At 50.0% G+C, this 13916-nt stretch overlaps 1 pseudogene; it reads right to left on the reverse strand.

The window, feature by feature from the left end:
- Nucleotides 1-913: 913 nt before the first annotated feature.
- On the reverse strand, nt 914-2692 carry LOC114828031 (zinc finger MYM-type protein 6-like; annotated as a pseudogene).
- Between the last annotated feature and the right edge of the window lie 11224 nt (nt 2693-13916).

A 13916-nucleotide genomic window follows, 5' to 3' on the forward strand; every position in this document is an offset into this window, starting at 1 on the left:
ATTTGTTACACTTCGCGCACTTACGATCTTTGGCTGGGCAAACTTGTCCGGGGCGATGCACATATTGACAGAACTGGCATTTTCCACCTTCTGTTTTGCTCTGGCCAGCTGACTGTCTAGAGGCCCTCTCTCCCCTCACTTTGTGCACTGCCTCCTCTTTCACCGCGCCACTGATCTCCGCCGTAGTCGAAATCATTGGCAACGATCGCGAGGATCTCCTTAAGACCTCGATGACCGACCGAAGGTCATTCTTATCATTCTGAATCACTCGATCCTTCAAGCGATCACTATCCAATCCGAGCACCAATCGATCGCGAATCATCTCATCTTTGACCTCCGTTGGGAATTCACAATCTTCCGCCAGTTCGCACACCTTCTCGAGGAAACGTTCGAAGTCAATACTTCCTTGATTGCACGCGTAGAATTTTTCGCGTACGACCAAAACGTTCTGTTTGCCACAGTATTCCTTCTCCCATGCCTTGACAGTCGATTCCAGAAGAGGACTGGGGATATTTGACTCCGCCGCCAATTTGATGACGTCGACCGAGTTGTTCGCTACCGTGACTTTAAGCGCTCGCAATTTACTCTTGCACTGGGGTCCTAGAGCTGTTCTGAAGTGTGATATCTGCACCTCAGGAGTCTGTCCGAAGATGCCGTTCGAGAGCGCGTAATCGTAAAAGTCCTCTCTGAATTCCAGCCACTTCTTTCTCCTGTTGGGTGCGAAAAGCGGCAACGGGGTCGGCAAGGGTAGCGTACCCGGATTCGTGCTCTTCGCCATCCTATCCTTGAGTCACTTCTTGATGTTCGCACTATTCTGACACCAGTTTCTTAGTCGATGTTCCTAACTATTCCTGTAGATCCCTATCCAAGGAATAGACGATGCGTGCTCCACAATGAGTTGTAGTCAACTGTTTTATTGTCTCAGGCTAGTGCTGCTAGAGGGCTCTGGCGTACGCACGCGCATTATTCGAATCCCATACAAACAATACCCGCGTCGAACTTCATTCTCAAGGCAATCATCGCAAGATAATTCAATCAGGATCTCCTTCTCTTTCGTCCCTAGATTGCAGTCTTCAATAGTAGCCCTGAAGGGGTCTAATACCCACATACGACCCACTCTGGGATCCTCATCCGGCGGAAAATACGATGCAAATGCCTCCGTCAGAGACTGGAGGTGCTCCTGGAGCAACGGAAAGATTGTCCGAGCATCGATGTCGTTCTCGACGACGAAAGCGTGGAATGTTGGGAACATGGAGACATCATCATCGACCAGCCGAGTACACCACAGCGACAACTTATTTTGGAAGGCGTCCATCTTGCCTCTCATTGTGAAGACGTCCTGATTGTCTCCCTGGAGTGAGAGATTCAGCTCGTTCAGGAGCGAGAAAATGTCCACCAGATAGGCCAACTCAGCGACCCAATCTTTGTCGGACTAATTTCTCAGCATCGGGATGCTTATGGTGGCGTAAGAAAATGCTCACTTCCTCTCGCAACGCGAAGAATCGCGTAAGCATGCGGCCTCTCGACAACCACTGACTTCGGCGTGGAGGAGGAGATTTTTGAACTCGGAATCCATCTCTTCACAGAGCGATTCAAAGAGCCTCGAGTTCAGCGCCTTGTGTCGGATATTGTTAATAATTTTGACAACAATTGTCAAAACGCCACGGAGCTCTGCACTCATCCCCTTTGCTACGAGTTGCTCCCGATGGATGAGACAATGAGATGAAATAAAATCGGGATGCGCGAGTTGCTTGACTTTGGTGACCAGCCCGGTTAATCGCCCCACCATGTTTGCTGCGCCATCCGTGCAGATCCCGACACACTTCCTCCAGTCTATCTTGTGTTTCGAAAAATAATCGTTGAGAGCCGTGAAACAAGCTGAACTTGTTGTTCTACCCGGCAGATCTAGCGCACACAGGAACTCTTCCCGTATAGATGTTCTCTCGGCGAACCTCACGAAACAAAGTAGGATGGCTCGATTGGAGACATCAGTCGATTCATCAACCTGCATCGAGAAGTGGGAGGTGTTCTCAATCATCTGCACAAGCTGACTCTCCACATCAGCGGACATTCTCACCATCCTCCGCTGAATAGTTCGAGCGGATAGGGGAATTCTCTTTATTTTCTGCGTCTGAGCTGCACCGAGGAGTATTTCGGAGGCAGTGATGAGACAAGGCTTGATCAGTTTTTCGCCGATAGTGAATGGTTTTTTGTTTTTCGCAATCGATAAGGCTATTTCATACGAAGCTCTCAGTATTTTTCTTTCATCGAGTCGCTCTCGGCTTCCGTCTTCTCCTGCAATGTCCTTATAGAGCTGCTCGAAATACTCGATCGACTTCAGAGCCAGATTTGAGTGTTGCGAGCGGAAATGCCTGAGAAGTTTTGATGGTTTCATGGCATCATTCGATAAACTTTTCTCGCATACAAGGCACAGAGGCCGCGGAGCGGTTTCGCTATCGGGCTCCACGACGAACCCGAAGGCCGAATAGTCCGAGGAGTACTTCCTGATAAATTTGGCCCTCTTCGTGGGCCGATTCTCGGCAGAAGCACTTTTCCTTCTGATGCTCGCGTGACTTGATCCCTGATTTTCTTCGACGATCGCGGCGATATTTCGTGTGCTTCGCGATTCTTGACTCCCATTATCGCCACCGGACATGCAGTCACTATTTACTATTTCTTTCATCCTGATCATTGTCACTCATTTCGGAAGATCAGCCTGATTCGCGTGATTCTTCCCGCTCATGCCGAGGCGCTCTGAAGATTCGGGGTGCTTCGAATTATTTAGCATCGAAGTCGTGCAAGACTGCACATGCGACCTAACATTCGCTAACGTCAGACACCCGAGCTTGAGAAAAGGAGTTTTTGCAAGAACTTGTTTCCGAGGTGTACATGTACAGGCGAGATCAAACGAGCGATTCACGGATGTCCTTGCGATTTGCGATATTTCAATGTAAAATGTGAACGGAAAAGTAATGGGAGAGCTTGCCTTTTGGCGGTCATCAAATGTCCTCGATCAGACCTCAGACTCCACGCGCCGTTTCGAGGATTCGGACCAATCACGTTCGTGGACGGAGTGAAGTGACCGAGAGTACGGCAATATTTTTAGAAACGAAGACGACAATGCTACAACCGCGCGAGGAATGCTCCAACAAAAGACGGCTCATATCATCAGAGCGCGCGGAAACAGCGGAATTTGAACCAGGAAGACATCTCGACAGGAAAACCTACGATAATATGCCTGAGATGGCCAAAATAGGATAGATGTTCAGCTCGACGGTCCGCGGGGGAGAAACCAGATTTTGACGGTCCGCGGACTCGGAGAAGTCGCCGTCCCCTGCTCTAAACCAAGTGTGTAACTACCTGGCCGACATCGCCCGCAGTGGATACTCATACTCAGCAACAAATTCCTTCCGTTCTTGCCTGTCCTACTACCTTCAACCAAAAAAAAAAAAACTTTTTCGGGCTGATCCACACAGCCAAGGTTTAACGTCCCGGGTACTGTTATTCACATTGCTTCCGAGGACGAATCCATAGAGCAAATATACCCAGGAGGATCAAGGCCGAGTACCTGCATATTTTTCCGGCAGTAGGGATCGAACCCACACCGCCTCCCGCGCGAGCGGCTACTACCTTCAACCAATCGACACGTTCAACGTGGGCAAAGGAAAGCACCACAGTCGGATGATATCATCCGACTGTGTGCCGCCTAATGAGAGGGATCTTCAACACACATCCACCTTCGAAGCCGCGACCGCCCGTATGGGACGTCGAAGTTCTTCTCGCTCACTCGGACTCCTGGGGTCCCTCTGACGCGCTAACCCTATCTCAGACAACGAACCGCGCGCTTCTTCTTCTACTCTTAACTTCGGCCGCTCGAGTCGGTGAGATTGCCGATCTTTCTTACCCACCACTCTCACGGGAGCTCCACATGTGGGAATTCGCTTATACCCGAAACCTCACGAAAACCAGCCGACCAGGCCACCATGCGTCCTCTCTGGTCATAAAATCCTACTCCATCAACGCACTCCGCTGCCCAATATTAGCCCTCACCGCGTACTGCAACATGACAGAACTACTCCGCAGTCAACCTGGGTCACTGTTTCTTACTACCCGCAAACCCTACCATCCTGCCTCCAAGGATGCACTAGCCCGATGGGTCAAGGATTCCCTCAAGTCGGCCGGCATCGACGCATCGATCTATACTGCCCCCTCAACCCGAGCTGCTTCGACCACCGCAGCACACCTGCGAGGACTCCAACTCCCCGATATTCTCCGAAGTGCTCAATGGACACGAGCCGCCACATTCTATAGACATTATTTCCGTCCCCCCACCCCTTCGCCAATGTCTTGCGCCGTGCTCAATCCACACCGTTAAAATCGCTATCTGTTCTCGGTGAACGCCGAACTCGACGAAGTGGAATTCGTCAGTCTAGTCCACCACGCAAAGGGAAGACTTGACTGCAATTCCATGAGAAGAGAGAGGCGTTCACCGACAGCTCCCACCCACTCCGCCCAAAACTGTGATCTTCTTTTCGTACCTCCGCAGGCACTTCGCGGAACTAACGCAAATTCGCACGGCTCGACACCAAGTCAGTCGAAGTCCGACGCAGAAATTCTCGCGGCTCCAGGCCAAGTCGGCCACAATCCGCCTCATAAGCAAGCGCTCCACAAACCGCGCACAACATACTTTACCGACACCTGCGTGTCGCTTCTTTAATGGATGATCTCACTAAGCCCGTGATATTTTATCCGTATACATTTGTTGCTCAAACATCTCAATAACCAGGCCTCTTCAAGGGCCCTGATCTCCCTCACAATAAAAAGAGATATTTACCCACCCACCCGCAACTCTTCCATTCCCCACAGCTTAGATAAACTTTGCCTGGCAGCGACTTAGGTATACAGCTCTCGCCTCGCGTCATACAACAGGGGAGAGAGCCGGACGACCAGACGGCTCCTCTTGCTTGTTTTTTCCTTTAAAGACCGCCTGCTCGCCTATCGGATCACAATCGCTATCTGTTCTCGGTGAACGCCTCTCTCTTCTCATGGAATTGCAGTCAAGTCTTCCCATTGCGTGGTGGACTAGACTGACGAATTCTGCGACAGATCAGGCCATCGGTGCCCACAATGGAGGTGTCCTCGGATCTCGGATTGCGGAAGAGATCGAAAAGGGACGAATACGGATCGGAGGTTGTGGGTTGTGAATCGGTGGTTGTCGGGTCTGTTGGTGTTGGGATGGAAGAAAAGGGGAAGGAATCGTGATGGGAGATTTCTGAAACAAAAAAAAGAGATACCACATGGTCGTTCACTCTGTTTATTCTTCTCTGATCTCTGAGATAATTCGGATCAGTCGAACCGTAAGACAGAGAACTGTGAACGAACCAACGTTGACGAACAGGCCGACTATGTTGGACAGAGGCTGGTACAGAAGGACGAGGGACAGCAGGATCAGCAGCACCTGGAGGAGGAGGAGGATGCGGTCCGGACGTCTTGGGTGCTCGAGCGGTGGGCTGGGCGGTCGTCGGGGCGTCTCGGGGTCCGCGTCCTCATCGCTGAGCTCATTGGCCAGCCTACGAAGCCTCCGGATCTGATCGACACTGGCTTGTCGTCGAAGTTGTTCTGTGTGTTCGGTGATGCTCTGTTCGACGTCTTGAATCATCTGGATGACTCGTCGTCTTTTGAGCTCTCTCGAGTTCCGGTATTCCCTGTCTTAGTCCTGCATCTCGATGTCCATTGGAGTCTGCAGATGTAGACATTCACATTTGTCAACGTCGATGGGATTCGTGGGGCAACATCCGGGTAGATTGCGAAGTCTTTTTGCGACAGACATATCGGGGGCGAGCCTACTCGGGAATTTTACACGTTGAAGCCATGAGGCCGAAATTGTTATGAGGCAGTGCTTCCTCTGCTGGAGTGCTCTATATGTAGGCGAGATATGACTCTATTAAGGGGAAAATAAGGACGATTTCCAAGGATGAACATACCACTGACTTTTCTCTTGATCGACGATCGGCGGACGAAGCGTGTTGTTCGTACTCGAGAACGAGTTGAAAAGAGTTTTAACGGAAAAATATCGCCCTTTTATAGGACTCTGGTTAAAACCGGAAGTTCGGGAAAGGGTCTTCATTTCTACCTCGGAAGAATGGAATACAGTGTCCCTGATGTAGTGAAATGGCTAGGTTGTACGCATTGGAGACTTTTGTACAAGTGAGAAGGGATGTCAAGGGAATATTCACAAATTAGGTACCTAGACTATAAACGTCAGTCGGAACCAAGATACCAAGTACTACCTACACACTCTCTTGTTGGGCCGATTTTGGCTTCTAAAAGCCGCTCAACATTTGAACTCATCTCTATTGCCCTCTAACTTCCGGAATTTCTGCGGTCAGGCGATGACTTGGGAAATGTCGTGGAAGATCTTCCCCACACAGGAGTCTGAGTTGTTAGAGGTCTCCGCGTGAACTCAGTTTGAAAGAGTTTCGAACCCGTCGTGACGACTGCCGGATCGCGCACCGAATTGAGAGACGGTGACTCTGATGATGATCTGATGATGGTCGGGGGAATCGACGTCGTCTCTGTCATTGCTGGTGTTTCCGAGTGATAGGGAGTCGACGGGTCCATTGTGTTCGTGATGATGGAGTTAGCACTGGATGACTTTGTGGAGATTTCTGTGTTCCGGGGATTTGTCTCGGTTGCTTCCGCGGCACCCTCGGAGGGTGATGACGTCATGTACTCTGGGAATGTAAAGAGTAAGGAACAGCAGCTTTCCCAGGATAAGTACCGAAAAATACTATCAAAGATCGGAAAGTCAGAGATTCTGACAGGATTGAGGACTCTGCACAACTTACTACTGATCATGAGAACGGGTATCTCAACACCGATGATCATCAGAACCAATGACAAAAACAGCGGACGGACTGGGACGGAATCCTACCATTCATCGTCCACGCCTATAGGACAGCCCCTCAAAAATCGGCTAAATTTTCGCCCTTCTTTCTAGTGCACGGCCGAGAGGCAGAAAACACTCTGAGCACAAGCATTCCAGCTCCACCGGTCTACAAGACCGTGACAGCTAATACCTACGGCGAAAAACTGCATCGGCACATACTCATCGCCAGAGAGCTAGCTAAGGAGTTGGCTGACAAGGAAAAAGACGACAACAAAACAAGCTACGACAGCCGCAGAAGGGAAAACGTATTCAAGTTGGGCGACCTCGTATTGGTACTATATCCATTCAGAAAGGTCGGCCAATCGGACAAGCTACAAAGTCCGTTCTTCGGACCATTCATAATCAAGGAGCAGAGGGGACCGGAGACATTTCTGGTTGCACCGGTTGAACAAGCAACACTGCCTGGGCCCAGGACGAAAGAACATACCGAACACTCGTCACGGCTGAAAGTGATACAAGCTGACGAACCCGGCGCCGGACAAATGGAAAACGACCCAGCAACTGCTCCAGCGAATCTACCAACAGGCATCACGGACCCATCGGAAACAGCGAATCCAGCAACCGAGCATCGTTCGGATCCTGCGAGAACAGATTCCACGGACCAAGCAAGATCTCGCAGAAAGGAACTAGCGATTCCAGCAGAAGCGGACCCTGCAACACGATCGAGAACGGAGCTAGCGACACCAGCAGACTTGGAACCAGCGGCAACAACGGGGATGGACCCAGCAATACCTACAGAACACCGAACCCAAACAACAGAGCTGGAAACTAGGTATCCCAGAAAAGTCCGACAACGGCCCCGGTACTTAATCGAATATACGTAGGGGGTCATGGCAGAGCCGGGTCGGTTCTTCTTTGGGAGGGGGGTAATATAGGATCGTTAATTGGACATCTCCAAATATAGGTGCTGTTATTTACGAAAAATGCGCGCTCCATCGGCCGCCGCCGAAGGGCGAGGGCAGATGGAAAGAATGGTAGAGAAACCTCAGAGAGCAGAATCCGCGCGCGTGAAAACTCTCTCTTACGTTCTGCCTGCCTAAGTGCACACGGTCGCCTCACAGCGTTAACCGGCGTAGGAAGAATAAAGTGCCAACGGGCAAGTATCGAACGACCCCCCGGATCATCCCTACAATATATTCCCAAGCCGAATCATGCAATGCTCATGGATCAATTGTATCGCGCACGACAGAATCGGAATGAGTCGCTCGAGGAGTTCGCTTGACGAATCGAGAACATCTGCATTCAGTTAAGCCTGAGCGAGGACAGCATCAAGGATCACATACTGAGAGGATTGACATCTGAGTATTCCTTCTTGGTCCACGAGGTTCGGGGTGGGAAACACGACGATGTCACCGCTCTGGTTCAAGACATCAGTGATTGCATGGCTTCCAACAAACTACGGTCGGGCCATAGGTCGGATCGAGAAGACGCTCGGAGGCCGTCGTCGTTTTCCAGTGAAGCAGTCAATGGAGCTCACCGGAGAATCAGATGTTATAAGTGTCATCAAGAAGGACATAAAGCAATGCAGTGCTCGTCGGAGCAACCCCTGCTGATGATTCAGGAAGCTGAGGGGAGGACTGGTGAGAAGCCAGCCACTCCGATACAGTCCTCCTCGAAGAGGGAATCACTTTGGCCTGCATCCGTGAAGGAACGGCCGAATCAACCGAAGAATGTAACAGCGGGCAGTTCTGGATCAAACTTCAACGATAAGAGTAAGATTATATGTTTCCGATGTCAAAAAGCCGGTCATTTTGCATTTGAGTGTGCTGCGATCAAGCGAGTAGAAATCGAGCATCAGAATAATGCTCAGGCGTCGGACAGTGAAGATCGACCAGCGAAACTTATTGAGGTGAACGGCAAAACATGGACGGCCCGAGTGGATACGGCCCCGGGTTTCGGTTCTAACCGAGGGAGCGGCTCGGGAGTTGAGCTTGGAAATATCCCCGAGTTCCATGAAAGTTGTCACTGGAGTCGGGAAAGGATTGTGCTCACCTATCGGGCAGGCTCATGTTGCAATGGGAGTTGACGGAGCAGTCCATGAGCAGGTGAGATTGACGATCCTCCCAGATGAGGCTCTTTACTCAAGCGATATTCTGATCGGGAAGGATTTGCTCGACACCGGACTGATAACGATATATTTCGACGGCTCGGCGTGGATACTGAAGCCCGAGATATTCTTGCAATTGATGCTCGGACGGATGGGAGGAGAACAAGCTCAGGGCAAGAACAAGAATGTCAGCGTATTGACTGTGGAGGATGTGGAGATTCCTGCAAGATCCATCCATTTCATAAGAGCGAAGTTGAACGAAGTTTGCGGTGGGACGCTCATGATCAAGCATATGGATGATGTTGGAGTGCTATGCGGGGTTCGGGACGGAGATACGCTTATCCCGATTTCGAACACGGAGTTGAAGAAGAAGGTGATCAGCCGAGGATCGGTATTTGCGAAGGGTCGCTTGCTGGAGGCAGGAGATATTTTCGAATTGGAGCCGGTGACGAAGTTTGGCGAGGGAGCGGTCATCAGACAGATAAGAGAACGACCGATGTTAAAGGCAGAAGATCTCAAGGTGGAGAAAAGCGTACCGACTCGTCTCGTAGCGGAATTGGTAGAATTGGTGAACAAGTATGCCGATGTCGTTGCTGTGTCGATGGAAGATCTGGGTAAAACCCAAGTGGCTGAGTGTACTATCGAGGAGATGGCGGGAAGTGGACCAATATGGGCGCGACCGTACAGGCTCTCTCTGGCTGAACGAGATGCACTCAAGGATATCGTGAAGAAGATGCTCGCGGCTGGAATAATTCAGGAATCAAACTCGCCGTATGCGAGTCCTGTCATGTTGGTCAAAAAGAAAGATTCCACCTTCAGGCTGGTCATTGACTTCAGGAAATTAAACAGTCAGACGCTGAGGAAGAATTTTCCGATCCCGTTGATAGAGGATATCTTGGATGCCGTTGGAGGACGACAAATACATACGACAATGGATGTAGCCTGGGGATACTATCAGATCCCTATGGCCCGTGATGCATGCCACAAGGCAGCATTCATAACACCAGACAGGCATCATGAGCCCCTGGTGATGATGAATGGGATAGCCAATGGCCCAGCGGTCTTCCAAGAGCTTATGAACAAGGTGCAGGGAATGATTGGCAGGGATGTTGTCTTTCCATTCGTGGATGATATGATAACAGCCACGGATAAATTCGATGTTCACTTCAGTTTGGAGAAGATCTTCTCGGTGTTACGAGAAGTAGGCTTGAAGATTCGATTGAGCAAATGCGAGTTCTTCATGAAGACAGTCGACTTTCTGGGTTTCACGCTATCCAAAGACGGAATCCGGCCAGGAAATGCGAAGCTGAAGGCGATTGAGGAGTATCCGGTGCCGAAGAGTGTTCCAGAAGTGAGAAGTTTCCTGGGTCTGGCTGGATTCTTCAGGAGGTTCATCAAGGGATTCTCAACCGTCGCGAATCCCCTGACATCAATGTTGAAGAAGAATGCCGTCTTCGATTGGAATCAGGAGTGTGAGGATGCATTTGAGCAGCTGAAGCAGAAACTCATGGCCAAGCCTGTCTTGACCAGCTTCACCAGGGGGAATCCTATTCAGCTCCACACACTGATGCGAGTGGAGTGAGATTGGGAGCTGCCCTGATGCAGAAATATGACGGAGCATGGAAAATGGTGTGCGCGGCAAGTCGGCGATTGTCGGCTACCGAGCAGAAGTACCACTCCACTAAACTCGAACAGTTGGCGGTTGTTTGGGCCTGTGAGCGGTTCAGACATTACCTCTATGGAGAAGAGTTTGAAGTAGTGACTGATTGTGTGGCAGTTCAGGCGCTGAAGAGTAAAAGAGCAACCTCGAATCAAATAGCGAGATGGCTGTACAAACTGGCCGAGTATGAGTTCACTATCACGCATCGAGCAGGAGAAAGAATGCAGCACGTGGATACTTTTAGTAGGTATCCCGTCGAAGATGCTCCCATCGAAGAAAAAGGAGTTGAAGATCGAAAGAGGGTGGTGAAAACCTTCGACGAAGCCACCGCAATATTGCAGTATCAAGACAAAGAGATTGGCAGAGTGGTTGAGGCGTGGAAACGTAAAGAGATCCAGCGTAGGGAATTGATGCGAGCGCAATTCGAAGTCAAGAACGGAGTGTTGTTCCGCAAGATGGAGATCGAGGGACGGGAGAGATTATTATTTGTTGTCCCGAGAGCAGCAAGAAAATGCATTTGCGTCTTGATGCACGAGCAGTCGGGTCACTTCGGAAAGGACAAGACGATGGCATTGATTCAAGAGAGATACTGGTTCCCAGTGATGAGGAAATATGTCCAGCAGCACCTCAGACAATGTATAGAATGCTTGTATAATGAGGAAATCACTGAGCGTCAAGAGGGTATATGCCACCCGATCCCGCCTGCCAGGAGACCCTTCCAGAAAATCATGATCGACCATTGCGGTCCCTTCCCTCCGTCGGCTAGCAAGCAGCACATAATAGTGCTCGTGGATAGTTTATCCAAGTTCGTGGTTCTTGAAGCAGTCAAGACCACCGAAACGAGGTATGTCATCGTATTCCTGACGAGGATCTTTTACCAATACGGGCTCCCGGATATCTTCATATCAGATCCGGGAACAGCCTTTACGTCTAAGAAGCTTCAAGAGTTCGTCGCAGAAAAAGGGAATCGACATGTCAAAATAGGCGTGCAGCACCCTCAGAGCAATGGACAAACTGAGCGGATGAATAAAACGGTGGTGACAGTCTTACGGATTCTGTGCCATCATCCAGAGGAACGAGACTGGTTCGGTAAATTGGAAGCAACGGCGCATTTCATTAATCGTAGGGTTGCGAAAAGTACGAACAAGTCGCCATTCGAGGTGCTCTACGGTTATCTGCCGAGAAGGGATAACTTCTCGTTGTACGTCGATGAGCAGCAGACTTCAAAAGGGTGGAATCCTCCCCAGTCATTGAGAGACGAAGTTACTCATGCAGTCACGCTCGCGCAGAAGGATTTCTCGAAGTATTATGATTCTAAACGCAGGCCACATACGGTGCGTTACTCCGTTGGATATGGAGAAGTCGTCCGCAGACTCCCAGTCGCCACGGGATTACCGACGAAATTGCAGCCAAAGTTCCGAGGACCCTTAGTGGTCACAGCAGTATTAGCAAATGACTCATACCAGTTAGCACAGCTCGGTGGCAGTAATTATATGACTACTGCGCACTGCTCGCAAATCAAACTGTTTAAGGTCGCTCAAGAGGTGGGAGACGTGATCGTTCCACATGAAACCGATTCGGATGATGAGCTCGATGCCATAAACCCAGACGATAAGCATGGTGAAGGAGAAGTGACTTTTCAGGGAGAGTCCAGGCAAAACCCCGAAGCTCGTTCAAGCGCAACGACAGAAAGTTCAGTCGAGACAGCCCCGTCGCAGGAGGACAGTGTCCCAGGAATCAGGGATAAAGAGACCGATGAGACGCTTTCGAGGCTCATGGATAGCTGGGAATTGAAGGACACCGAGGATGGAGTGAGTCTGGACGACGCGTTTGTGGAGCCTCCGGAGTCACCGGGAGCGCCTAGCCCATCGACGCAGCGAGAGGTCAACCGGAGGTACCCGACGAGGAAACGACGTCAGCCCGAAAGATTTGGGAAGTGATGTCATGTAAGGTAGTCCAGCACATTGGCGAAGCGAGGTAGAGATGATTGAATATTGCCGGGATCGAATGCTGGGGCAGCATTAAGGTCGAATGGCTGAACTGTCAGAGGCCAATGTCGGAGTATGATTATAGCGACATCTAGCGATAGCGATAAAGAGCTAGCAGACGATGTCTTCACGATACACACAGGCGTGTAAGCACGTAGCATAGAGATCAGGAGCGATCGAGAATAAAGTCCACCTCCTAGAGTGAAACCAGTTTCGAGAATCACCCAGTGCGACTCTTGATATTTCTCAGTATCTAGCTCCACGCCAGGACTCTCTTACAACTCGAACGATAAATGCGACCAGAACGTGTCTCAACCATGACAAGACAAAAAAACCTTTCCCTTGTCTTCCAAACAAAAAAATCAGAGAACACGGATGAACTCGAAGTGGACTCAGCAAGCCAACGAAGAAATGAGCCCAGAAGATCAATTTAAACTCTGAAATCTAAGGGTCAAAATACCTTTCCCTTACGAAACATCCTGACTCAATGAAAACGAAGCTACGAAAATAATCTAAATCAGATTTGTTAGGAATTATTTCAACTCCGATCCCTCGAGACAGACTCGGAGGGGAATGCCGCTGAAGCCTTTACTCCTCAGTATCCCGGGATCCGAGATATTGGGGAAATTACTTCTCAGCTCCAGCTACTTCTGTCTCCAGAACACGCCGTCGCCGATCTTCGCGAACTTTCTGTTGGGAAATCACCTCTGTTTCTGTGAACGAGGCCATTCCCATTACTGTCTCAAAAGTTTTCCAGAAGTTAGTGTCTTTCTTGACTTAATTACACTTGTTCATATGATAATTATGCTTAAATATGTAAGCCAAGAAACCCTGATCTAACTGATACAGAAAAAGACTGAATAGTCTTTTTCTGGAGAACTCGTTCCGTTTTTTCACTGTAAGGGTCTATGAAACCCGGACGGTCCATAAGACACATTGAAATAAACATCAGACACAGATTCTTCTGTCACACGCAATCCTTGCGTCCTCATTCTTGAGAAGCACCTTCCCTACCAGCCCTCGACCCTCGGAGATCATCTGAACATTGTGCCGAAACAACTCTAAACTCCGGACAGCGGACTCCTGCCGGCTGAGCACCTGCTTTGTGAGCTAACACTCACTGGGATCCTCGCGGATTACCCACATTCGTTATCAGCACGAGTGTACTCTACAGGAAAACTCCAACCTCCGAGTTTATCATCACCGAGGTGAGTCGAGAGGTCTGTAATACTCTTGAAGGATGCAGCGCGATACCGCGATCACGCTGAACGT

Source organism: Galendromus occidentalis, unplaced genomic scaffold (assembly GCF_000255335.2).
Source record: "Galendromus occidentalis unplaced genomic scaffold, Mocc_1.1 scf7180000076869, whole genome shotgun sequence".
Lineage (NCBI taxonomy): Eukaryota > Metazoa > Arthropoda > Arachnida > Mesostigmata > Phytoseiidae > Galendromus > Galendromus occidentalis.